The sequence below is a fragment of the Myxine glutinosa genome, chromosome 11 (genome assembly GCF_964187855.1).
Source record: "Myxine glutinosa chromosome 11, kmMyxGlut1.1, whole genome shotgun sequence".
In the NCBI taxonomy this organism is placed as follows: Eukaryota; Metazoa; Chordata; class Myxini; order Myxiniformes; family Myxinidae; genus Myxine; species Myxine glutinosa.
The window spans coordinates 45,069,418-45,094,011 of record NC_136271.1 but is presented as its reverse complement, the minus strand read 5'-3'; the positions used below and the strand labels follow the sequence as shown (position 1 = coordinate 45,094,011).

Sequence of the window (24,594 nt, the reverse complement as noted above, 5' to 3'; positions counted from 1 at the left end):
AAACCTTAACACCTGTCTGCGGGGAGAGAGTGAAAGGCCCTGAAAATCAGCTTCATCACGAGAGATTCCAATGATTCTGAAAGCTTTGGTTTCTACAGCGTGAAGCCGAGCGAGGTGTGAGGCAGGAGCACCAGCCCAGAGGGGGGAACAGTATTCCATCGAGCTGTGGATGAAAGCTGTGTATGTGGTGAGGAGCTCAGGTGTGCCAAGGAAGGACTTCGCACGACGGAGGATGCCCAGTCGGCGACTGGCTTTGGAGGCCAGATTGGAAATGTGGTTTTCCCAGGAAAGATCATGGTCATATGTCACGTGGTTATGCAGCCATATTGGAGCTAAGCGAAAATCTTTGAAAATCTTCTTCTCTGAAACCGCTAAACCGATCAATGTGAAGCTTTAACTAATTGATCAACTACCCATGGGAAATATCATTTGATAAAAGTGACGTCATCGGTCACTAGTCTGGCAGCCATATTTGATCAAAGGAAAAAAAGGAGAACAGTTGGCTCGCACCAAGTCCTTCTCAAAACTGCACGGGATAAGTATTCTATGAATACCATCTAGTTTGTTCATGGTGACGCCAATGCAGTGCCCCTGGGCGTGGAGGATAGAGCAGGAATTTGTAATTTGGCCAGGGTGCCAGCGATAATTTGGCCAGGGTCACCTACTCTCCAAAACGGGCCTCATGCTGACAGACGGGAAGCGTCCATCTGAGGGACGGCACACACAATGATGAACCACCAGAATGTGAGTTTATAGTTGGGTCGTGATTCAAACCAAGGCTAGACAGCTTCGGGGCGAGTGCACACACATGTAGGCTATCCTGCCGGCCCTGGATGTCTAATATCGATAACCTAGAGTTCTTCCATCCAAGTAATAACGAGAAAGCATGTGAAAATGCAAAGCTCGCCCGCGTCCATTTAAATCAATCTTCTTCTTCTCCCGTATGCTCAAAATAACGAAGTTTTAAAAAAACAATACAAAATGAATATTGATGATTTTATGCAGCCTTAAACTTTGAGCTTTAGATCAAAAAAAAAAAAGAGCTTCTAGCTTTTCATTGGCAGACCAATTCTGTGACCCAATATGCAAATTCTTAACATTTGAGGTCAATTGGACAAACATTGACGATTTTATGCAACCTTGACCTTTTGATCTAAAAAAAGCAATTGACCCCTCCCTACCTTTTGATTAGTGAACCAATTCAGTGCCCCTATATGCAGGGTCCTGAAATTTTAGGTCAATCGGGTGAAAATTGGTGATTTTACGCAACCATGACCATTGACCTTTTGATCTAAAAAAAACAAAACAATCGGCTTGTTGTTTTTGATTGGTGAACCAACTCAGTGACCCAATATGCAAATTCTTAAAATTTCTGATCGGATGAAAATTGACAATTTTATGTGACACTGACCTTTGACCTTTTGACCAAATTATTAATTTTACTTATCCATATTCTCATAATTAGGCTTTGTTAAAAATTTGATGACAAAATGCAAATGGTAAATTTAAATTTCAGGTCAATTGGATGAAAATTGATGATTTTAGGTGACAATGACCTTTGACCTTTTGACCAAATTATTAATTTGCCTTCTCCGCATTATCATAATAAAGGTTTGGTGAAAATTTGACGACAAACTCAAATGTTAAAAAAAGTCACGGCCCGGACAGACAGACACACACACACACAATTTTACTGTGAGTAAACTTGCACATGTCATGCTGACAACTCAACAAAAAGGCCTCAGCCTCCCCCTCCCGACTCTGTTCCATCTATGCTCTCCCCTCCCACAACCTCAAAGCTTCAACCTCCCCCTTCCAAAGTTGTCCCATCTTTCCTCTCGCCCTCCTCCCACTCATAAAAGCAAACGGGCATTCCCACTTTGAAACAGAGGAATATGTAACGCTTTCTGCTCTCCTATCATGCTATCACCAACTTCACAGAACCAAGTCACAGATTTAAAGAGAAAATTGGCGGAAGTAATAGCAAACCGTGTCATAGTGAGTGAATGCGTAGGATTGGTGGAGTGACGCATTTGACGAGAAATTGAACACTTATTGTTTTGTTGAATTTTCATTTTCTTGTACATATGGGATTTCAGACTAGGGAGGGCAGTTGTTCTGCATGATAAGTGTGGTCATGCCCAACGCTGCTCCTCCCCCTTCTGAGCACAGCCTTAGGAGAGGCTGAAGAAGGAAGGTGGGGGTAGTGTTGTGGAAATGGGTTTTAAAATGCGTAATATAGCACAGTTATTTCCTTAAATTGCATGTCTAGAATAAGTGTGAAGATAAACAAGTGAATCCTCTTGGATTGCGCTGAGGTTCGGGCATGGAATTTCGAGCCTCGATCATGGTTCGAGCCTCGATCTTGTATACAAAAATAATAATAAAATAATAATAATAATAAGAACCTTGGGCCGAATCTCGCGCTTCACCAGTGCGCGTGCGCGAATTTACGTCACGTCGGCAGCGAGAAGGGGTTCCCCAACACGAACCAATCAGGAACTGCCACGTCACACATATGATCTCAGAATTCCTGTGACAGGAATTCGCGTTACACTGGCTGGAAGTCATTCGCTAGAGGCGCTTCCTCAGCGCTAATAAATGTGATTTTAGATATGTCCGTGCTGTGATTGAGGTGGGGGGGAGGGGTTGGGGAGGATGTTGCTCTTGGCCCCGTCAGATGGGCTTTACCTTGGTAATATATAAATAAACTAGAAAGAGCAGTCAGAGATTGCAGACCCTCGTCAGGATGTTTTCAGTGGTTTTTAAGGCTTTTGTGTTAAAGCAAATATGGCGGCCGAACCACGTGAAGGATGACGTCATCATTTGTTTTTTCTCCACCAATTTATCCCTAGATGATGCTCAAGAAATTTCATCTTGATCGGATGAAGTTTTGTACTTGTCGAATTATGACATCATAATGGAGGCACCTATGACATCATCATTAACAAATGTTATTCCACATGGAGAATTCTTTACAATGAGCCATGTCGCAATTTTTTCCTATGCAGCGCTTTCGTAGATATAGAGGTGCAAATGTTTTCGTTTTTTCCCAAGATGGCGGCCAAACCACGTGACCGATGACATCATTTATTTTTTTTCTCCACCAATTTATCTCTAGATGACGCTCAAGAAATTCCATCTTGATCTGATGAGGTTTTGTACTTGCCGAATTATGACGTCATAATGTAGGCACATATGACATCATCATTAACATATTTTATTCCCCATGGAGAGGTCTTTACAATGAGCCATGTTTCAATTTTTATATTCGGCGCTTTCGGAGATATAGAGGTGCAAAGTTTTTCAGTTTTCATGTGGAGGTGCACATATGGTGAAAATTTCCTGTCAATCAGACCAACGGTTGCAGAGAAAATCGTATTTATTCTGTGCGGACAAACAGACAGACAGACGAACGGACTCAAATGCAATACCGTCTCCTCTGGCGAGGGTAACAATGGAGTCACAGCTTGAGATTTGATTCTTAATACTTCCAGGTATTATTAGCTCCCGTTGGACTTAGTCCGAAACGGAGGCTCATAGATTGGCTCTCGTCCATCCGTTCGTCCGCAACTATATCTCGGAGATGTATGGACCGATTTTGTTCATACTTGACAAAAAGACAATACATGACGTTATTGTCGGTATAACATATGCACGCCATTTTGTTTCGCGATGCAATCAAAGATGGCCGACTGGCGGCCATTTTAGTTGTAAAAAAAACCCCGATGTTTTTTTTGTTTTTTTTTTGTTTTTGTTTTTTTTTGTATACAAGGTCGAGGCTCGTGAAAGAGCGAACATTAATCACACAGAAAGACAAACCGACACAAAAAACATATAACAGGGAGCGGTAGACAAGATGGGGAGAGAGAGGGAAGGACACAAACACAACATTTGAGAGCAGGGACCGAGAGACATGGAGACATCGAGAGATCTGAGAGAGGGCGAGGGCTTTGGGGGGGGGGGGGGGATGATGACCAAATTGAACACGTCATTGAAGACGTTGAACACGTCTTCAACCATTTCTCGGACATGCATTTGCCGATGTTGTTCAAAGATGGCGCACAGATAATGAATGACGGCTCACATGAGCACGTCATTTGTTTTCGAGATCAGATCCAAGATGGCCGACTGGCGGCCATTTTGTTACTTAAAAGTGTCTCCATCCATTTCTCGGACATGCGTGGACCGATTTTCTTCAAACTTGGCGCAAAGACAATACATGGGTATACATATGCAGAATAATTTGTTTTGTCATCTGACCAAAGACGGCCGACTGACAACATTTAACTCCGTACAGCAAAATTGCTAAAACCACAGCGGGGCTATGACATTTTATGTCTTTTTCTTCCTGTTTTCTAGCACTTTGTGATAGATCTACCATCTGTAGATTTAGAGCAATCAAAGCAGAAATTGCAAAATAAAAACGACAAACTGTCTTGTTGTTTAAACTGAAGGGTAAACATTGTAAAGAGAAGGAAGATGGAAGGTGTCATGCAGACACTAACTTGCTGTTGAATGATCGGGAGAGTGAGAGAGAAAAGCAGAATAACAGAAAGAGAAGATGCAGACGAAGCAGTTGAGATGAAAAATGTGAAACTGAGGAAGCAGTTCCTAACTTGGGTTCCTCACATGCTGAGAAATCCACACACTACAGTGAATTATGTGATGACATTTAACATGGTACGCATTCATCTTCCTTGGATTCCTCCTGGGAGAAAATTTATAGTAAGAGCAGGGGGTCCAGCAGTTCCTTTAACAAGACTGCATGCTCACTTGCATGTGGTGTGGGTGGTGTGGAATAGGAGAGGAAAATAATGAGGCAATGTCACCGTTGCAGCCTTCAGACAGTAATGCCTTCAGGAATTGTTTGCGGTTATTAACCATCTATTTATTATGTACGCACGAGGTAGTGGGGGCAAAATATAATATTGGGGGCTAAATATTTCAAGGTATAATACCTTGAAAAGAGAAAAACAAGATATGGGAAGAGAGAGAGAGACACAGAGAGAGACACAGAGAAACAAAGAAACGAGACAGATGAACATAGAGACAGAGAGTCAGTGACATAGAAACAGTCAGACTGACATAGAGACAGACAGGCAAAGAGATAGAAACAGATAGATAGAAATAGGCTAACAGAGAGGCAGAGATAGAAACAGAGACGGACAGAAATTGAAGGTGGATAGGAGGAGGATGGACGAACTGAGGGAGGAGATCGAGGGATGTCAGAAAGGTGGAGAGTGGTGAGAGATGGTTGAAGATGGAGGGCGGTGGAGGAGTGTTTTGGACAGAGCAGAGTATCAGCTCGGTACCAGTCAGCATCACCTCATATCAAGACATTTTGTAGAAGAAGAATATCTGGAAACATTATCGATCTGCTGAGTTGCATTTTAAACTCAAGTAATGATTTGGTCACATTACACATTTTATATTGATATAGCATTGATAATTATGAATCCATCCATGTATACCCCAAAAAGTTTTAAAACCATTTTTATTGGGATAACGATAAAGGTATGCGTTAAAACTATCTGACAATTATTTTCATCTTTTATACCTGGCGAGGTGACCAGCAATCTTCGAGACCTGAGGCCCGCCGATCGACCACACGCCAGTGGCCAAGACTGCAAGATGACCTTGGAGGTCGGTTTGAAGCTCGAGATGGTCACGAGTACACCCGAAGCAAACGAAGGGTCAAACGACATGACTATGCTGATGGAGAATGTACCGGAATTGGTGAATGGTAAAACTGTGGGTTTCCAGTGCCTGGTTTAGTACCGTACTCTTTCAAGGCACCTGTAACCATCAATATCCCACCGGGAACTTCACATGATCGGCTTTAGCTGTTTCTTACACAATCTAAAACCATGACGAGTTTTAAAACTTTGCAATACTTTTTCAAATACTCAAATTGATTTTTAAAAACTTTTCTTTTCACATTTTATGGAATAACAAAATTCTTCGTTTATCCAAAGGTTTATTTCAGTTCTCACCTATAAAACCTCTTTCGGGTGCGGCTTGGTGCGGGTGATGTGGACGAAACTTTGTTTTTTTTAAACCGAGTGTTTTTGGAGTTAAAGGTAAATTTATTTGTGCTGCTGTGAAACCACAGTAACGTTGTCTTATTGATGGGTATGGCAGTTCAACCAAAATACAGGCCTTAAATCCCTTGGCCTTTCCATGGATGGCTTGGTTTCCATCATTCTTCCTAGACTTCAATTTACGAGACTAAAACTGAATCCACATCCTTCAGTTCCATATTCCCATCACACTTGTATCCACTGTCAAATTTCAACCTCCCAGTCAGTTTCTATGACAACTCAACAACCTCATCGATGCCCACCATGTTCAGCCTGGATTGGGCCTGGAAATGTTTGCCAATCTGGGAGACGAGCGGTGTCCATGTCTGCCTGAATGCAGGTGCTGGGGACCTAAGATAGAGAGATGGCAGCATCTGAAGGGCCTATAGCTTACAGTCTTGTCAGATATAATTCCCTAGCCTCTATTGGCAGCAACATCACCTGCTGTCACCCAAAGAACAGGCTCATTGACTGATGAGTGTGTAGATCATGCTGGGAAAACAAGACAATAATATGTTAGCCGAGCACCGCATTGTGGGCCAAGATGTCCTAATATACCTGTCCTGCCGGCAAAATGTATGCGAAAGATTCCATTCCATCAAATTTATGTCATTGCGAGAAAGATATATATGATGAGATGGCAGGACAAGCACCTGAAGATGTGAAAGAGTGAGGAAAAAGGTGGTAACCTACCTGTAGAGGTAGTAAAAGAAGGACAGCAGGTAAAAGGCAAGTTTCAGGCCAGCCTCACGTTGACACTGCAAAATCATGTGACTGCTCATAAGCACTCCTGGGCTATACAAGCCACGTAGTGCTGGTCTGTGGAAAAACCTGGAATAGATTGTGGGAATATGGACATGGAGTAGAATTTAAGGAACATCTATTATAACGAATGTCGTGTTTACTGGACAACGCGATTTTAACTAGAGAGTTTATAGACACCACACCCCATGCAGTCTTGAGAAAAAGGACATGGGAAGGATCTTTTAAACCCTTCATATGTGTTTCTGAGCACAATCTATATTTCATATATGAGCCGCCATCTTGTCTGAATCTCGATATTCCCCCATGCTGAGAGCACGAGCGGAAAATTTGATTGCTCGAGATGGAGTAACGTTTCGTCCAAGTACTGTTAAACTGGAGGTTTTTGGAAGTGCCGAGAAAGCGATTTATGGTTTGATGTTCAAGTATATAAAATTCAAATAAAGTAAAGATTTTAAAGGCTGTAGAAAAAAAAAAATTCTTCGGAAGTTTACTGCCGTTGATGCACCGTCTTTTACACCACCTTACTTAACACACTGCATTAGTTCTTCGTTCCTGTTGTTTGTGTCCTTTACTTTTATGATACCCTTAACAAACAATACGTTTCCTGTTTGGAATGATTTTCAATTTTGTTTGACTTCCAGATAGAGTAAAAAAAATGACCTGCCATATGCATGTGAGATCGGCACCAGATTCTGTACAATTTGCCAAATTCTGAGCCAAAGTACTACCTCGATCATAGACCGATTATATAGACACAGACAGACAAAATTAACCAATTGCCCAACCCTACTTTTGGCTTCACGCACACGGGGTAATGAATTGACCTCCACTTGATATAAACTAGAATAGCACTCGGTAGAGAGCACACCTCTGCCAGGCTGAACAGTTTATGTTTTGTATCCCACTGATAGGCCGGATCTGGATTCGGACCTGAACCAAAATCTAATCGGCTTGTTCTTGTCGCCGAACCAACTCGTCCACCAAGTTTAGTCCAAATCCATCCACAACATTTTGAGATATCCTCCTATATATCGTTTTTGGTCCCATCTCCCAATGGTGAAGAATCACTTCAAAAATTCTAGTAGCCGGATCCGAATCCGGATCTTCACCAAAATCTAATCATTTCGTCCTCGTCACATGCGCTACATCCCTGTCAAATTTCGTCCGAATCTGTCCACAACCTTTTGAGATATCTTGTTCACAGACAAACAAATAGACAGACAGGGGTGAAAACAACCTCCATCCACCTTCGGTGGTGGAGCTAACAAACAGTGAGATATACAAAATCATATAAATTATTAAAATAATTATGTTGAGCTCTGGTTATTGAACCAAATATGACCTGCAAAATAGGATGTCACAACATAGGATTGGGGATTTATGGGTGTGAAAACATAGATGTTGCATTTGTCATATTTCTTAGTGAGGAGTGCAGACTAGGGGAGACTTATTGCATTCACCTGCGAACGTCGGCAATTCTAGTCATAAATAAATTTTATAGGGGATTTGGGGTGCAATTATCTGAAAAATGAATAAATTTTATAGGGGATTTGGGGTACAATTATCTGAAAAATGAATAAATTTTTTATGGGATTTGGGGTGCAATTATCTGAAAAATGAATAAATTTTATAGGGGATTTGGGGTACAATTATCTGAAAAATGAATAAATTTTATATGGGATTTGGGGTGCAATTATCTGAAAAATGAATAAATTTTATATGGGATTTGGGGTGCAATTATCTGAAAAATGAATAAATTTTATAGGGGATTTGGGGTGCAATTATCTGAAAAATGAATAATTGTATTGGGGATTTGGGGTGCAATTATCTGAAAAATGAATAAATTTTATAGGGGATTTGGGGTGCAATTATCTGAAAAATGAATACATTTTATAGGGGATTTGGGGTGCAATTATCTGAAAAATGAATACATTTTATATGGGATTTGGGGTGCAATTATCTGAAAAATGAATAAATTTTATAGGGGATATGGGGTGCAATTATCTGAAAAATGAATACATTTTATAGGGGATTTGGGGTGCAATTATCTGAAAAATGAATACATTTTATAGGGGATTTGGGGTGCAATTATCTGAAAAATGAATACATTTTATAGGGGATTTGGGGTGCAATTATCTGAAAAATGAATAAATTTTATAGGGGATTTGGGGTGCAATTATCTGAAAAATGAATAAATTTTATAGGGGATTTGGGGTGCAATTATCTGAAAAATGAATAAATTTTATAGGGGATTTGGGGTGCAATTATCTGAAAAATGAATAAATTTTATAGGGGATTTGGGGTGCAATTATCTGAAAAATGAATACATTTTATATGGGATTTGGGGTGCAAATATCTGAAAAATGAATAAATTTTATAGGGATATGGGGTGCAATTATCTGAAAAATGAATACATTTTATAGGGGATTTGGGGTGCAATTATCTGAAAAATGAATAAATTTTATAGGGGATTTGGGGTACAATTATCTGAAAAATGAATAAATTTTATAGGGGATTTGGGGTGCAATTATCTGAAAAATGAATACATTTTATATGGGATTTGGGGTGCAAATATCTGAAAAATGAATAAATTTTATAGGGGATATGGGGTGCAATTATCTGAAAAATGAATACATTTTATAGGGGATTTGGGGTGCAATTATCTGAAAAATGAATAAATTTTATAGGGGATTTGGGGTGCAATTATCTGAAAAATGAATAAATTTTATAGGGGATTTGGGGTGCAATTATCTGAAAAATGGTGCTTAAGCCCCGGAATGTATGATTATTTAATGCCCCACATACACAACTCATTTTACCAGACTCCCCCTCCATTCTTTCACTGGATCCATGAGCGTAAAATATATGATGATGCAGTATTATCCTAATTCAGAGGCAGACTCCATAGAACCGTTCCAGGTGAAGGTGACATAAGGCAAATTGATAATCACAGGAATGAGTCCTGCAGAGGATAAAAATCAGGAAGGTGAATAATCATGTGTGAGAGTGGGAGTGATAGAAAGAGGGAGAGAGAGAGAGATAGGTGAAGCATTCAAATGAAATAATGACATAAGTGAGCAAGCGGTGCTGCAAAGTAGTGCAGTAAAGGTGCGAGTGCGACATGGCACAGGGCAAGAAAATGGACCATGATGATTCAGCTGCTTTAACTTGGTCAAATCGTTTCCCAGAAGCCAAAGCGCGTAAGGAAGAAGCATCCATTGGAAGGTCGTGGTGTCGACCTCCATCTCACCTCCACACGTGGTAGCAAAGAAGTGGGGTGTTTAGGCCCAGCGTGAGCCACTCCATGGAACAGAGGAACATCACGCAGAACAAAGCGTGGATGAAATATTCTGGGAGCAGCAACTGCGGTGGACAGGAAGGTGGAGTTAACAATATCATAACAAGTCAAAAGTGCCGAAATTAATAATTACACTCATTTTGGCTAGGCATCTACTTTAGTGCGCACTTTGTCACTTTAGTGGAGACCCTTGGGCCGAAACTTGTGTAATCCATCAATGGGTCAAAATCCTTGAAGAAGAAAGAAAATTACTTTTGGCAGATATTTTACTTTACGCTGTTCGAACGCTTTCAGCTACATTTTCATCCTTGGGTTTGCCACTGATATGAGCAAATCAGGATAGTTGTATGATTCCAAACATTGAAACTATCCAATCTAATGTGGGCTAGCTTCCTCTTTCAGCAATGCTTGGTGTGTGCACACACTCATCCAAGCATAACACAAACACACACAAACATAAACAAACACACACATACACATATACACACAAGCAAACACACACATACACACACACACATACACACACAAACACACATACACAAACAAACACACATACACAAACAAACACATACACAAACAAACATACACACAAACATAAACAAACACATACACACACAAACACACACACACACACATACACATACACACACAAACACATATACACAAACAAACACACACAAACACATACGCAAACAAACATACAAACAAACACACACATACACACACAAACACACACATACACAAACACACATACACAAACAAACACACACACACAAACACATACACACGCAAACAAACACACACACAAACATACACAAACAAACACACATACACAAACAAACACAAACAAACAAACACATACACAAACAAACATACACTCAAACATAAACAAACACACATACACATATACACACAAACAAACACACATACACACACACACATACACACACATACACAAACAAACACACACAAACACATACACAAACAAACATACAAACACACACACACACACATACACAAACAAACACACACACACAAACACATACACACACAAACAAACACAACCACACATACACATACACAAACAAACACACACACACAAACACATACACACATACACACATACACAAACAAACACACACACACACACATACACAAACAAACACACACACAAACACACACACACAAACAAACACACACACAAACACACACACACATACACAAACACACATACACAAACAAACACACAAACACATACACACACAAACACACACACACATACAGACACATATACACACACACAAACACACATACACAAACACACATATACACAAACAAACACATACACAAACAAACACACACACAAACATAAACAAACAAACACACACACACACATACACAAACAAACACACACACAAAGACAAACACACACAAACATAAACAAACACACACATACACATATACACACAAACAAACACACACAAACAGACAAACACACACACACACACAAACATAAACAAACACACACATACACACACAAACAGACAAACACACACACACACAAACATAAACAAACACACACATACACACACAAACACACACACACAAACACATACACCCACACAAACACACATACACATATACACACAAACAAACACACACAGACAAACAAACACATACACAAACAAACACACACACAAACATAAACAAACACACACATACACACACAAACACACACACACAAACACATACACCCACACAAACACACATACACATATACACACAAACAAAACACACACACACACAAAAAAAACACACACACAAACACACACCCACACAACAAAGCATATGAAACCCCAATGGCAGAATACGTGTTGTTCGTTCCAAGTAACAATGACTAATCTCAAAATCGTTCACAAGCAAATGAATCCGTCTGTAAAATGGTCGCTCCATCATCGGAAGCTGGAGAACAATCTATTTCCGTACATTTTCAACAGACACCTTTTGCTGCCGAGATAATGGACAATCAGTTAAAGAAGGCAGAGCATGGTCATGTGTAACGATTTCAAACAATAACTCGATTCGTACAGTACAGTCAACAAGTAGGCCTCAGACATTGGCCAAGACACAAAACAAATTGGGAATGTAGGCCGCAGTTACAATCATTTCAAAACGTCGACAAGCGACACGCAGGCAGACAAGACGAGCACCGACAGCATAATAGACTCTTTTTGGTGAGAAAACGAAATGTTGACACATTACAAACCTGCAAAAGAAAAGAAAACCTTCGTCATTGCGTGGGACATCCTGTCGGATAACTTAGGCCAGACACCTTAAACCCGCCAATATGTCTAACTCATTCAGCATCTATCAAGGTCCCTCCAAAGTGCCTCACACTAGTCTATGACCGACTGAAGACCCGTCGAGGAGTCTCTAAGCAAGTTGTTGAGGAAGTCCTTCAGGCCTAACCCCAACCTTCCCAAAAACTCTCCTGATGTCACTTTCTCTCTCGCCAAATGAAAACGTTTCCCTTGCTTTGACGACGTCAATTTCCAAAACAAATTTATCAGATTGTTCATCCTTCAGTCAGGTATTTGTGAGTTACAATCTGTTGCAATGTCTTCTCACCTTCCATCTTAGGAAGATGGAGAGAAGAAGATCAAAATTCCCAAAACAATTGTTGAAACAACAAGACGTTTCTGTTCAGACGGATATTCGTTTAACCCCAAAGGCCCAAATGTACACATCCCTGCCAGGCCGCACCACTATTCCCACTTCAAACTATTCATATTTGGAGCGACGACAATCGTGACTTGCCTTTCGCAACATGCAGCAAATCCGCTCCACCTTCAGCACTTGCTGTATGTGACACTGGAAAAACAAGATGGCGTCAGAGCACAGATTAAAGTTAGTGTTCCAGATTGTACAGATTTATTATGTGGACAGATTGGCCGCATTCGGACTACTGTTCTTGAGCACGGAAGCCTAATCTAGAACTAGATGTAGATCTTTCGGAAGGTGTACAGAGGTGTGTGACCAAACTGGTGAATAGAAGGGGAAGGAGAACAAACACTTAGGAGTCGAAACTTTCAGGGCCGAGGCGAAGCACGTTGGAATGTAGAAGGTAAAGAGGGGACATGATAGAAATCTTGGACCTGTTGAAGGGTCATGAAGCAATGGAGGCAACAACATTCTTCCAAGCCAACACAAACACCACAAGAGGCCTACTATATAAATGAAGCAATTCTCTGTGAGTGTGTACATCTGAAAATCAAAGAAAACTAGACCGGCCAGGAGACCAGGCTGAACAGTTTACGTTTTCTATCCCACTGATAGGCCGGATCTGGATTCGGACCTGAACTTTCAAATCAGCTCGTTCTCATCACCAAACCAAGTCATCCACCACTTTTTTGTCCGAATCCGTCCATAACTTTTTGAGATATTGTGCTGTCTCTCAATGGTGAAGAATCGTTTAACAAATTCTGGTATCCACATCTGTATCTGGATCTTGACCAAAATCGAATCAATTCGTCCTCGTCACATACCCAACATGTCCACCCAGATTCGACCGAATCCGTCCATAACTCCAGATATCCTGCTCACAGACAAATAAATATTGGTGAAAACATAACTTTCGGCCACCTTCAGTGGTAGAGGTAAAGACACGGCTAGGCCAATCTGGGGAGACGACTTGCAATTTTCACCTGTACAGGTGGAATGCTGTACCGAAAATATATACTGCAGGCATAACCACTGATCCCTGCCGAAGGGATGGAGGTACAGACACCATGTCTCGCTCATGTAGGGAGCGGGTATTACTAGTTGGTGTAAATAACTTAAACCCAGATATCAAATGGACGTAAGAAAGTATAGATGTTATCAACGAGTAACAGATCAGTGGAATAATTACCACCTTCGCTGTTTAGGTCTTTACTGACAGCGGTGGTAGAATCATCATAAATCATGGTGGAATCATCATAAATCATGGTGGATTCATCATAAATCATGGTGGATTCATTGTAAATCATGGTGGAATCATCATATATCATGGTGGAATCATCAGATATCATGGTGGAATCATCAGATATCATGGTGGAATCATAAATCATGGTGGAATCATCATATATCATGGTGGAATCATCATATATATCATGGTGGAATCATCATAAATCATGGTGGAATCATAACTCATGGTGGAATCATCATATATCATGGTGAATCATCATAAATCATGGTGGAATCATCATAAATCATGGTGGAATCATCATAAATCATGGCGGAATAATCATAAATCATGGCGGAATAATCATAAATCATGGTGGAATCATCATAAATCATGGTGCAATCATCATAAAGCATGGTGGATTCATTGTACATCGTGGTAGATTCATCATATATATCATGGTGGAATCATCATAAATCATGGTGGAATCATCATATATCATGGTGGAATCATCAGATATCATGGTGGAATTATAAATCATGGTGGAATCATCATATATCATGGTTGAATCATCATAAATCATGGTGGAATCATCATAAATCATGGTGGAATCATCATAAATCATGGTGGAATCATCATATATCATGGTGGAATCATCATACATCATGGTGGAATCATCATACATCATGGTGGAATCATCATAAATCATGGTGGAATCATCATAAACCATGGCGGAATAATCATAAATCATGGCGGAATAATCATAAATCATGGTGGAATCATCATAAATTATGGTGGAATCATCATAAAGCATGGTGGATTCATTGTAAATCGTGGTAGATTCATCATATATATCATGGTGGAATCATTATAATCATGGTGGAATCATCATATATTATGGTGGAATCATCATAAATCATGGTGGAATCATCATAAATCATGGTGGAATCATCATAAATCATGGTGGAATCATCATATATCATGGTGGAATCATCATAAATCATGGTGGAATCATCATAAATCATGGTGGAATCATCATAAATCATGGTGGAACCATCATAAACCATGGTGGAATAATCATAAATCATGGCGGAATAATCATAAATCATGGTGGAATCATCATAAATTATGGTGGAATCATAAAGCATGGTGGATTCATTGTAAATCGTGGTATATTCATCATATATATCATGGTGGAATCATCATAAATCATGGTGGAATCATCATAAATCATGGTGGAATAATCATATATCATGGTGGAATCATCATATATCATGGTGGAATCATCAAAAATCATTGTGGAATCATCATAAATCATGGCGGAATAATCATAAATCATGGTGGAATCATCATAAATCATTGTGGATTCATCATATATATCATGGTTGAATCATAAATCATGGTGGAATCATAAATCATGGTGGAATCATCATATATCATGGTGGAATCATCCTAAATCATGGTGGAATCCATAAATCATGGCGGAATAATCATAAATCATGGTGGAATCATCATAACTCATGGTGGAATCATCATAAATCATGGCGGAATAATCATACATCATGGTGGAATCATCATAAATCATGGTGGAATCATCATATATCATGGTGGAATCATGGTGGAATCATCATATATCATGGTGGAATCATCATAAATCATGGTGGAATCATCATATATCATGGTGGAATCATCATAAATCATGGTGGAATCATCATAAATCATGGTGGAACCATCATAAACCATGGCAGAATAATCATAAATCATGGCGGAATAATCATAAATCATGGTGGAATCATCATAAATTATTGTGGAATCATAAAGCATGGTGGATTCATTGTAAATCGTGGTACATTCATCATATATATCATGGTGGAATCATCATAAATCATGGTGGAATCATCATAAATCATGGTGGAATAATCATATATCATGGTGGAATCATCATATATCATGGTGGAATCATCAAAAATCATTGTGGAATCATCATAAATCATGGCGGAATAATCATAAATCATGGTGGAATCATCATAAATCATGGTGGATTCATCATATATATCATGGTGGAATCATAAATCATGGTGGAATCATAAATCATGGTGGAATCATCATATATCATGGTGGAATCATCCTAAATCATGGTGGAATCCATAAATCACGGCGGAATAATCATAAATCATGGTGGAATCATCATAACTCATGGTGGAATCATCATAAATCATGGCGGAATAATCATAAATCATGGTGGAATCATCATAAATCATGGTGGAATCATCATAAATCATGGTGGAATCATCATAAATCATGGTGGAATCATCATAAATCATGGTGGATTCATTGTAAATCATGGTGGATTCATCATAAATCATGGTGGAATCATCATAAATCATGGTGGATTCATCATAAATCATGGTGGAATCATCATAAATCATGGTGGAATCATAAATCATGGTGGAATCATCATAAATCATGGTGGAATCATCATAAAGCATGGTGGGATAATCATAAATCATGGTGGATTCATCATAACTCATGGTAGATTCATCATAAATCATGGTGGAATCATCATAAATCATGGTGGATTCATCATAAATCATGGTGGAATCATCATAAATCATGGTGGATTCATCATAAATCAAGGTAGAATCATAAATCATGGTGGAATCATCATAAATCATGGTGGATTCATCATAAATCAAGGTAGAATCATAAATCATGGTGGAATCATAAATCATGGTGGATTCATCATAAATCATGATGGAATCATAAGTCATGGTGGATTCATCATATATCATGGTGGAATCATAAATCACAGTGGAACCATCATAAATCATGGTGGAACCATCATAAATCATTGCGGAATAATCATAAATCATGGTGGAATCATCATAAATAATGGCGCAAAAATCATAAATCATGGTGGAATCATCATAAATCATGGCGGAATAATCATAAATCGTGGTGGAATCATCATAAATCGTGGCGGAATAATCATAAATCATGGTGGAATAATCATAAATCATGGCGGAATAATCATAAATCATGGTGGCATCATCATATGTCATGGTGGAATCATCATAAATCATGGCGGAATAAACATAAACCATGGTGGAATCATCATAAATCATGGTGGAATCATCATATATCATGGTGGAATCATCATAAATCATGGCGGATTTATCATAAATCATGGTGGATTCATCATAAATCATGGTGGAATCATCATAAATCATGGTAGAAAAATTATAATTCATGGTAGAATGATCATAATTCATGGTGGAATGATCATAAATCATGGTGGAATCATCATAAGTCATGGTAAATCACACATTTCAATATCTTCTTCCATCCCTTCGGGGACATGCAAGACTAAACCCCCATGCGAAAAGGTTAAAAATACTGTAATAATTTGGATTAAAAGAGGAGTGTTGTTAATGTCAGTGATTGACTATTGTTACGTGCTCCTCCCCAAACCCCCTGGTCACGGTGTACCTCCGAGCCCCGAGAGGAGTCACGGCAGAAAGATGTGTTATTCTGTGTCAAAGATCAATGGTGAAACCACACCAATTGTTACCAACAAACAAATATTGTATTAAGGTCACACAAGAATAACAACACAAAAACAATAGTAATCAATTGTACAACCAATATATATTTCCTATGATGGTACCATCAGGTTCGTAGAATATAACTCACTGTGCTCCAAGTGAGCGAAAAGAAGAACATTCCCAATGTCTCTATTCCCGCATCAAGCCAAAGTCGTATTCCGGCATCAAGCCAAAGTCGTATTCCGGCATCATGCCAAAGTCGTATTCCGGCATCAAGCCAAAATCGATCCACTCCAGTGATCGTCCGTACGATGTCATATCGAGACCAGAATCCCGTTCGGATGACAGTCACAGTCCCGCTGCCAAAGCTGCGTCAAGGCGCCCTGAAGGCGACTGGGAAATCACACCCTCGGGTATGGACGTTCCACGGCTCCCACTCGGCGAACCACAGATTTCCAACTCAAAAGCTACGTTGCACACACACATACCTGATTAACGTCTGAATGCGGTGAAAATGGTTTGAAGAAAAGTGAAAAACCTTGAGCGAAGCGCAAATCGCGCGAGTCAAAATGGCCGACGGCCCGTTCTCGAGGCGTAACGGCACTACGATGATTCTCCTCGGAATCAACCGCAAAACCTGACACGCAGGTTGATCTGTCACAGCGATAACAACTCTGTCGCATGAATCCCTTTCCTGGGAAACCCAAAGTTCACTCGTGACTCTCGTTCGCCAATCGTTCGCTCCAGACCTCGAAGCAGCTAGGCTTCTTCTCCAACTCACTCGCTCCGCCTTCTCTTCCTCTTCTTCCTCTTCGTCATCATCCGGTTCCGGTTTCATTTAAAACATTAACTTTTTTACCTTTTGCAAATAGTAATCTCTATCTCCCTCAAACGACAACAATAATAGTACATGGAATCAAAAATATTTACAGTGGATGAAAACCACAACAACGGAAGTGACGAATCTGTAACACTTCCCCCCCCCCCCCCCCCCCCTCAAGAAAGAAAGTTTGAACATAGTGAAAACTTTCTTTGCAGGCAAAAACTCTTTCAACACACAAAAGTAAAACTCACACCCAAATTATCAATTCACGTGAGCAACAATAATTCATATTCCCCAAAGTAAAACAACAAAACTTCCAAACAACCTACAGAAATTTCCTAAGTTAGTTCACTCTGGACAAAGCATCAGCAACGACATTGTCCCTGCCCTTTACATGCTCAATTTCCAAGTTGAACTCCTGCAAAGCCAAACTCCATCTCATCAACCTCTGATTTTTATTTTTCATTTTTTGAATGAAGGTTAAGGAGTTGTGATCAAAAATCCAAAGCAAAGCAAATCGAAAGCAGTTTTTGAAGGTGGCCGAGCTGAGAGCCAGGTTTCATGGTGGTTGGGTGGTGAGGCCTGGAAGTATTCACTGCATGGAAGCATTTAGGGACGTGGAGTTCACAGGTTAAACCGTGTAGGAATCTTGGCTCGGCTGCTCCTGAGCACTCAGTGCTTCCAACTCTTCTTTTGATCATAAAAATCATAATCACGATTGTAAAGTCCGGTGCTGCAGTCACGTGAGTAGCGGTCCCCATCTCGGCTACCACCGTAATAGTCATCCCGTCGAGAGTTGCCAAAACTGCGCTGCTGCTGCTGGGAGCCTCCGTAGTAATCACGACTGCGGCCGCCACCAAAACTACTACTCCCACCCCGGGAGCCATAGCCACCCCTGAAACTACCTCCACGTTTTCCTCCTCTGTAGCCCCCTCGACGCTCATGGCCTGCCTTCTCTACTGTTATGGTCCGACCATCCAAATCCTTGCCATTCAAATCCTTTTCTGCATCTTTGGCGTCCTTTGTGTTTTCAAACGTGACAAAGCCAAACCCTCTCGACTTTTGCGTCTCCCTGTCTTTTATCAGCAGCACTTCCAAGAGTGGTCCATATTTGCCAAAGATAGAGTCCAGAACATCTTCACTTGTGTCAAAGTTCAGTCCACCTACAAAGAGCTTGCCAACATTGCCTCCATCCCTGACTTGTGTGTGCTGACAGCCTGACACTTAGTTTCAGGGTACTCGACAAGAAGTGACTGTGCAAAGCGTGACGTCAGTACCTTCTCCTTCTCTTCAGAGCTCTTCTTACCCATAGCACGAGTCGCGGCACAGGATGGAAAGATACCCGGAATCTCCTGCTCTAACTGTGCGGTGCTAGTTTCCATACAAGGCTTTTCAACAAACATCGGGTTACCAGAAACTCGACCACCGGCCAAATCATTCCCGATCACAAAAGAGATTCCCTCGACAGGAAGAGTGGCTTGTAAACCTACGGTGACCGGTCCTGACACCAAATCAGACTTCAAATGGATGACATGAAGTGGAGCTTTAACACAGCCACCAACCCCCTGTAAAAGAACACTAACACCAGTTGCCGTCTTCTCTGACAATGGAAAAATGCCCTCAAGCATCAAAGATTGATGTCCTCCTGTGTCCCTCAATACCCTAACAGGTCTCTGGTTCGTTAAGTCTCCATCCAGTGACACAAATCCCTCTGAAATAAAAGGTTTGTAACCCTCTTGAACAAGGTCGTTCTGTGATGCCGTAACTTTGGCATGGGAACCTTCACAAGGCACTGTCCTCCAAGGACGATTTCTCGCATTTGCCAATGCATTCGGAGTTGCACTAGTTTGACTCCGCTCCTGATTTTTCCTTTTCAGGGCATAACATTGGGACATCAAATGCCCAGGTTTCTTGCAAAAAGCACGAGTAGGCCCGGAGGAAAAACTCGTGGTCTGCCTCGGGCCCCCCGGAAGATAAGTCTGTCTTGGAACTGTAGTCTTCTGATCCCTAAAAATCGCGGTATCAGATTTGTCCCCATAGTCATCTCTAGGCCGCCTCCATGAATATTTGTTCTCCGCCCCTGATTTACCATAACTCCCCTGGCTAACTCTAGGCGGGAAGTTAGGTTTGTGGAACCCCATCCTGTGTGTCAAGGCATAGTCATCTGCCACGGTCGCTGCCTCATACAATGCTGGTACTTTCTTTTCATCCAGATGTACTTTAATGTCCGCGTGGACACACTGTTTGAACTCCTCCACCAAGATCAATTGTCGCAACAGGTTGAAGTCTTTCCCAATCCCCTTCGAGTCACACCACCGCTCAAACATGGTTTCCTTCATTCTGGCAAACTCCACATGGGTCTCACTCTCCCTCTTCCTGGCATTCCTGAATTTTTGCCGGTAAGCTTCCGGGACCAATTCATAGGCTTTGAGAATGGCTTTCTTCACTATCTCATAATCTGCACATTGGTCAATCGGTAAAGCCGAATAGATATCTTGAGCTTTACCCACCAGAACACTTTGCACTAACATCGTCCAGGACCCCACAGGCCATTTTAGCATTTGAGCCACTTTCTCAAAGTGTAAAAAAAACGTGGCTACCTCCTTTTCATTGAAGGGTGGAACCAGCCTCACATGCCTACCAACATCCCAAGTGTTCTGACTAGTTGTCGAACTAGCCGGCATGGATACTACTTCTCTCCGTTCTCCCATTAATTCCAGCTCCTTGAGTTTAAGTTCCTTCTGATACTCCATGTCACGTTCCTTTAACTCCCTTTCAGCTCTCCTTTCCTCTGCTCTTTCCTCTGCTCTTCTTTCCTAGAGTTCTTTTTCAGCTCTCCTTTCCTCTGCTTTTAACCTTCCCTGGCTCTGCAGTTGCATCTCCATTTTCCGGAGCTCCACATTTTCTTTTTCCTCGGGTAACCAATCCAAGGCTACCTCTTTCCATGTTCCTTGTCCCACCAGAGATTCTACCACCAATGTCTGCATCTCTGCTTTCTTCATATTAACTCGGACCTCCAAGTTGAAATGTTTGCCCAATATCAAGAGTTCCGATCTTTTTAACGCTTGGAACTGTGCCTCATTAGGGGACGCCGCAAACTTTTCTGTATCAAACACCATGGTGACTATTAGTTAGCACCTGTTAACCTTCACACAAAAATTTCAATTTTTTTTATTTTTTTTGAAAAATTTGGGAATGTTAGAAAAATTCCAAATTTGGGAATTTTGGGAATGTTAGGGAATTCTATCCCGGACGAGTGTTAGGGAATTTAATCAGCAAAGACGAGCCCCCAATTTCTGTTACGTGCTCCTCCCCAAACCCCTTGGTCACGTTGTCACCGAGCGGGGTCACGTCCGAGCCCCGAGAGGAGTCACGGCAGAAAGATGTGTTATTCTGTGTCAAAGAACAATGGTGAAACCACACCAATTGTTACCAACAAACAAATATTGTATTAAGGTCACACAAGAATAACAACACAAAAATAATAGTAATCAATTGTACAACCAATATATATTTCCTATGATGGTACCATCAGGTTCGTACAATATAACTCACTGTGCTCCAAGTGAGCGAAAAGAAGAACATTCCCAATGTCTCTATTCCCGCATCAAGCCAAAGTCATATTCCGGCATCAAGCCAAAGTCGTATTCCGGCATCAAGCCAAAGTCGATCCACTCCAGTGATCGTCCGTACGATGTTGTATCGAGACCAGAATCCCGTTCGGATGACAGTCCCAGTCCCGCTGCCAAAGCTGCGTAAAGGTGCCCTCAAGGCGACTGGGAAATCACACCCTCGGGTATGGACGTTCCACGGCTCCCACTCGGCGAACCGCAGATTTCCAACTCAAAAGCTACGTTGCACACACACACACCAGATTAACGTCTGAATGCGGTGAAAATGGTTTGAAGCGAAGTGAAACACCTTGAGCGAAGCGCAAAGCGCGCGAGTCAAAATGGCCGACGGCCCGTTCTCGAGGCGTAACGGCACTACGATGATTCTCCTCGGAATCAACCGCAAAACGTGACACGCAGGTTGATCTATCACAGCGATAACAACTCTGTCGCAGGAATCCCTTTCCTGAGAAACCCAAAGTTCACTCGTGACTCTCGTTCGCCAATCGTTCGCTCCAGACCTCGAAGCAGCTCGGCTTCTTCTCTGACTCACTCGCCCCGCTTTCTCTTCCTCTTCTTCCTCTTCGTCGTCGTCCGGTTCCGGTTTCATTTAAAACATTAACTTTTTTACCTTTTGCAAATAGTAATCTCTACCTCCCTTAAACAACAACAATAATAGTACATGGAATCAAAAATGTTTACAGTGGATGAAAACCACAACAACGGAAGTGACGAATCCGTAACACTATTATATTTAAATTATTTAATTAAATAATCTTACTTTTTTAGACATTGCTAAACTTTTTGCACAAGCGTCTTACTGGGCAAAATATGATAGTCTAATATTCCCGATTGTTTGGTTCAATTACTGAATCTGATCAACTACATAATTGGAAAATCAGCTTCGAATCAATGTCAGGAACATTGATTCTATTATCAATGCAACACTAGGACGGGGGATTTATAGCTGCATTTGGGATGGGAACCCTGGCTAGACAGCTCGGAGGGGAATTGGTATTCCTACTCACTCTGACATTCCCATCTCACTCTGATTTAAAATGGCGCCCACATAACCTCGATGCACTCATGATCCAATGTACCTGATCTTGCTGAATATCAATGAGACGCTAAGACTGAACCACAAACTGCCCAGTGCAAAATCACACGAATTAACCAATTCCCACAACCCAATAAACAGCACGAACCGAGCAAACGTCTCAATCCAATAAATATAAATAATGACTTTCAACATCCAAATGAAATTATTGTCACATGATATATGAGCAAATAGAGACATTTTACTTACAGCGTAAATAATTAAATGTGCCACATGGTCTTTGATGCCATCTATTTATTACATACACAAATATAGTGGGGGGAGGGGGGCTGGTTTTTAATCCTTTCCTCACTGTAGGCTCCATCCATGCAAACTTCGTCTCTCCCATACTTTTTTGATTATGCAAAAACATTCCTCTGACTGCAGAGATACTCTTCTAGTCATTTTTACACTGCTCCAGGTCACAATGATAAAAATGTTCAGGAAGGTTTATTGAGCCTTCCATTGTGTAGTCAATTCAAGTTCGTGTGAATTGTCCATTTCATCAAGATTAAAATTGACGATCTAGATCAATCATGATCAATCAATCATTTCAATCAATCATGATCAATCAATCAAAATGATCAATCATTTCAATAGGATGAAATGTGACGATTTTTCAGATGAAAAAAGATTATTTTGGAAGTTTGACCTTGAGTTGACCTTTGACATTTTGACCTCAACAAAAGTTAGTTTTCCTATTCAGTGACTCAATATACAAATGCTGTTCAATTTTCAAGTCAATCGGATTAAAATGGCGATTTTAGAAATTTGACCTCCAGATGACCTTTGACCTCAAAATCAACAGGCTTCTGAAATGTGACCACTTCTACACCTTAGTGAAGTTTCGTGACGATCGGTTTAGATTTGTGACCTGTAGGCTGGTGACAAACAGACAGAGAGAATAACAAACGGAATCGACTAATATACTTGAAAAATCTTTGATTTTTCTTCGATTTTTCTTCGATTTTGCAAGTAATAAAGAATTGATGTACTTGGATAAACAATGATGATACTTGGCATGGAAAACCAGAATACTTGGATAGGGCACAGCGTTGGTGTGAAAAAGTGTTACCATAGTTTGGCAAATCATTGGCACGATCTCGTGTTGATTATAAACTTTTTGCAAATCCATGTGTCAATGGTGATCCTACATTGCGGGAACAATCCTACACTTCGGGAACAATCCTACATTGCGGGAACAATCCTACACTTTGGGAACAATCCGACATTGCGGGAACAATCCTACACTTTGGGGAAAATCCTACATTGCGGGAGTAATTCTACACTTTATGAACAATCCTAGATTGCAAGAACAATCTTACATTGTGGGAACAATCCTACACTTCGGGAACAATCCTACGCTCCTGGAAAATCCTACATTGCGGGAACAATCCTACACTTCGGCAACAATCCTACACTTTGGAGAC

At 40.7% G+C, this 24,594-nt stretch overlaps 2 long non-coding RNA genes across 2 annotated transcripts in view; both read right to left on the bottom strand.

Annotated features, from left to right (window-relative positions):
- Positions 1-5,143: 5,143 nt before the first annotated feature.
- Positions 5,144-10,193, bottom strand: LOC144894264 (uncharacterized). Its single transcript, XR_013624948.1, has 3 exons — positions 10,099-10,193; positions 6,777-6,914; positions 5,144-6,575 (listed from the first exon to the last, which is right to left on the bottom strand). It is a non-coding gene; the product is annotated as an uncharacterized LOC144894264 (long non-coding RNA).
- A 2,770-nt stretch (positions 10,194-12,963) lies between these two features.
- LOC137436221 (uncharacterized) overlaps positions 12,964-24,594 on the bottom strand; it is a 42,421-nt gene continuing 30,790 nt past the window's right edge. Inside the window, exon 4 of the long non-coding RNA XR_013624949.1 lies at positions 12,964-13,017. This is a non-coding gene — a long non-coding RNA (uncharacterized LOC137436221). The remainder of the gene's footprint in view (positions 13,018-24,594) is intronic.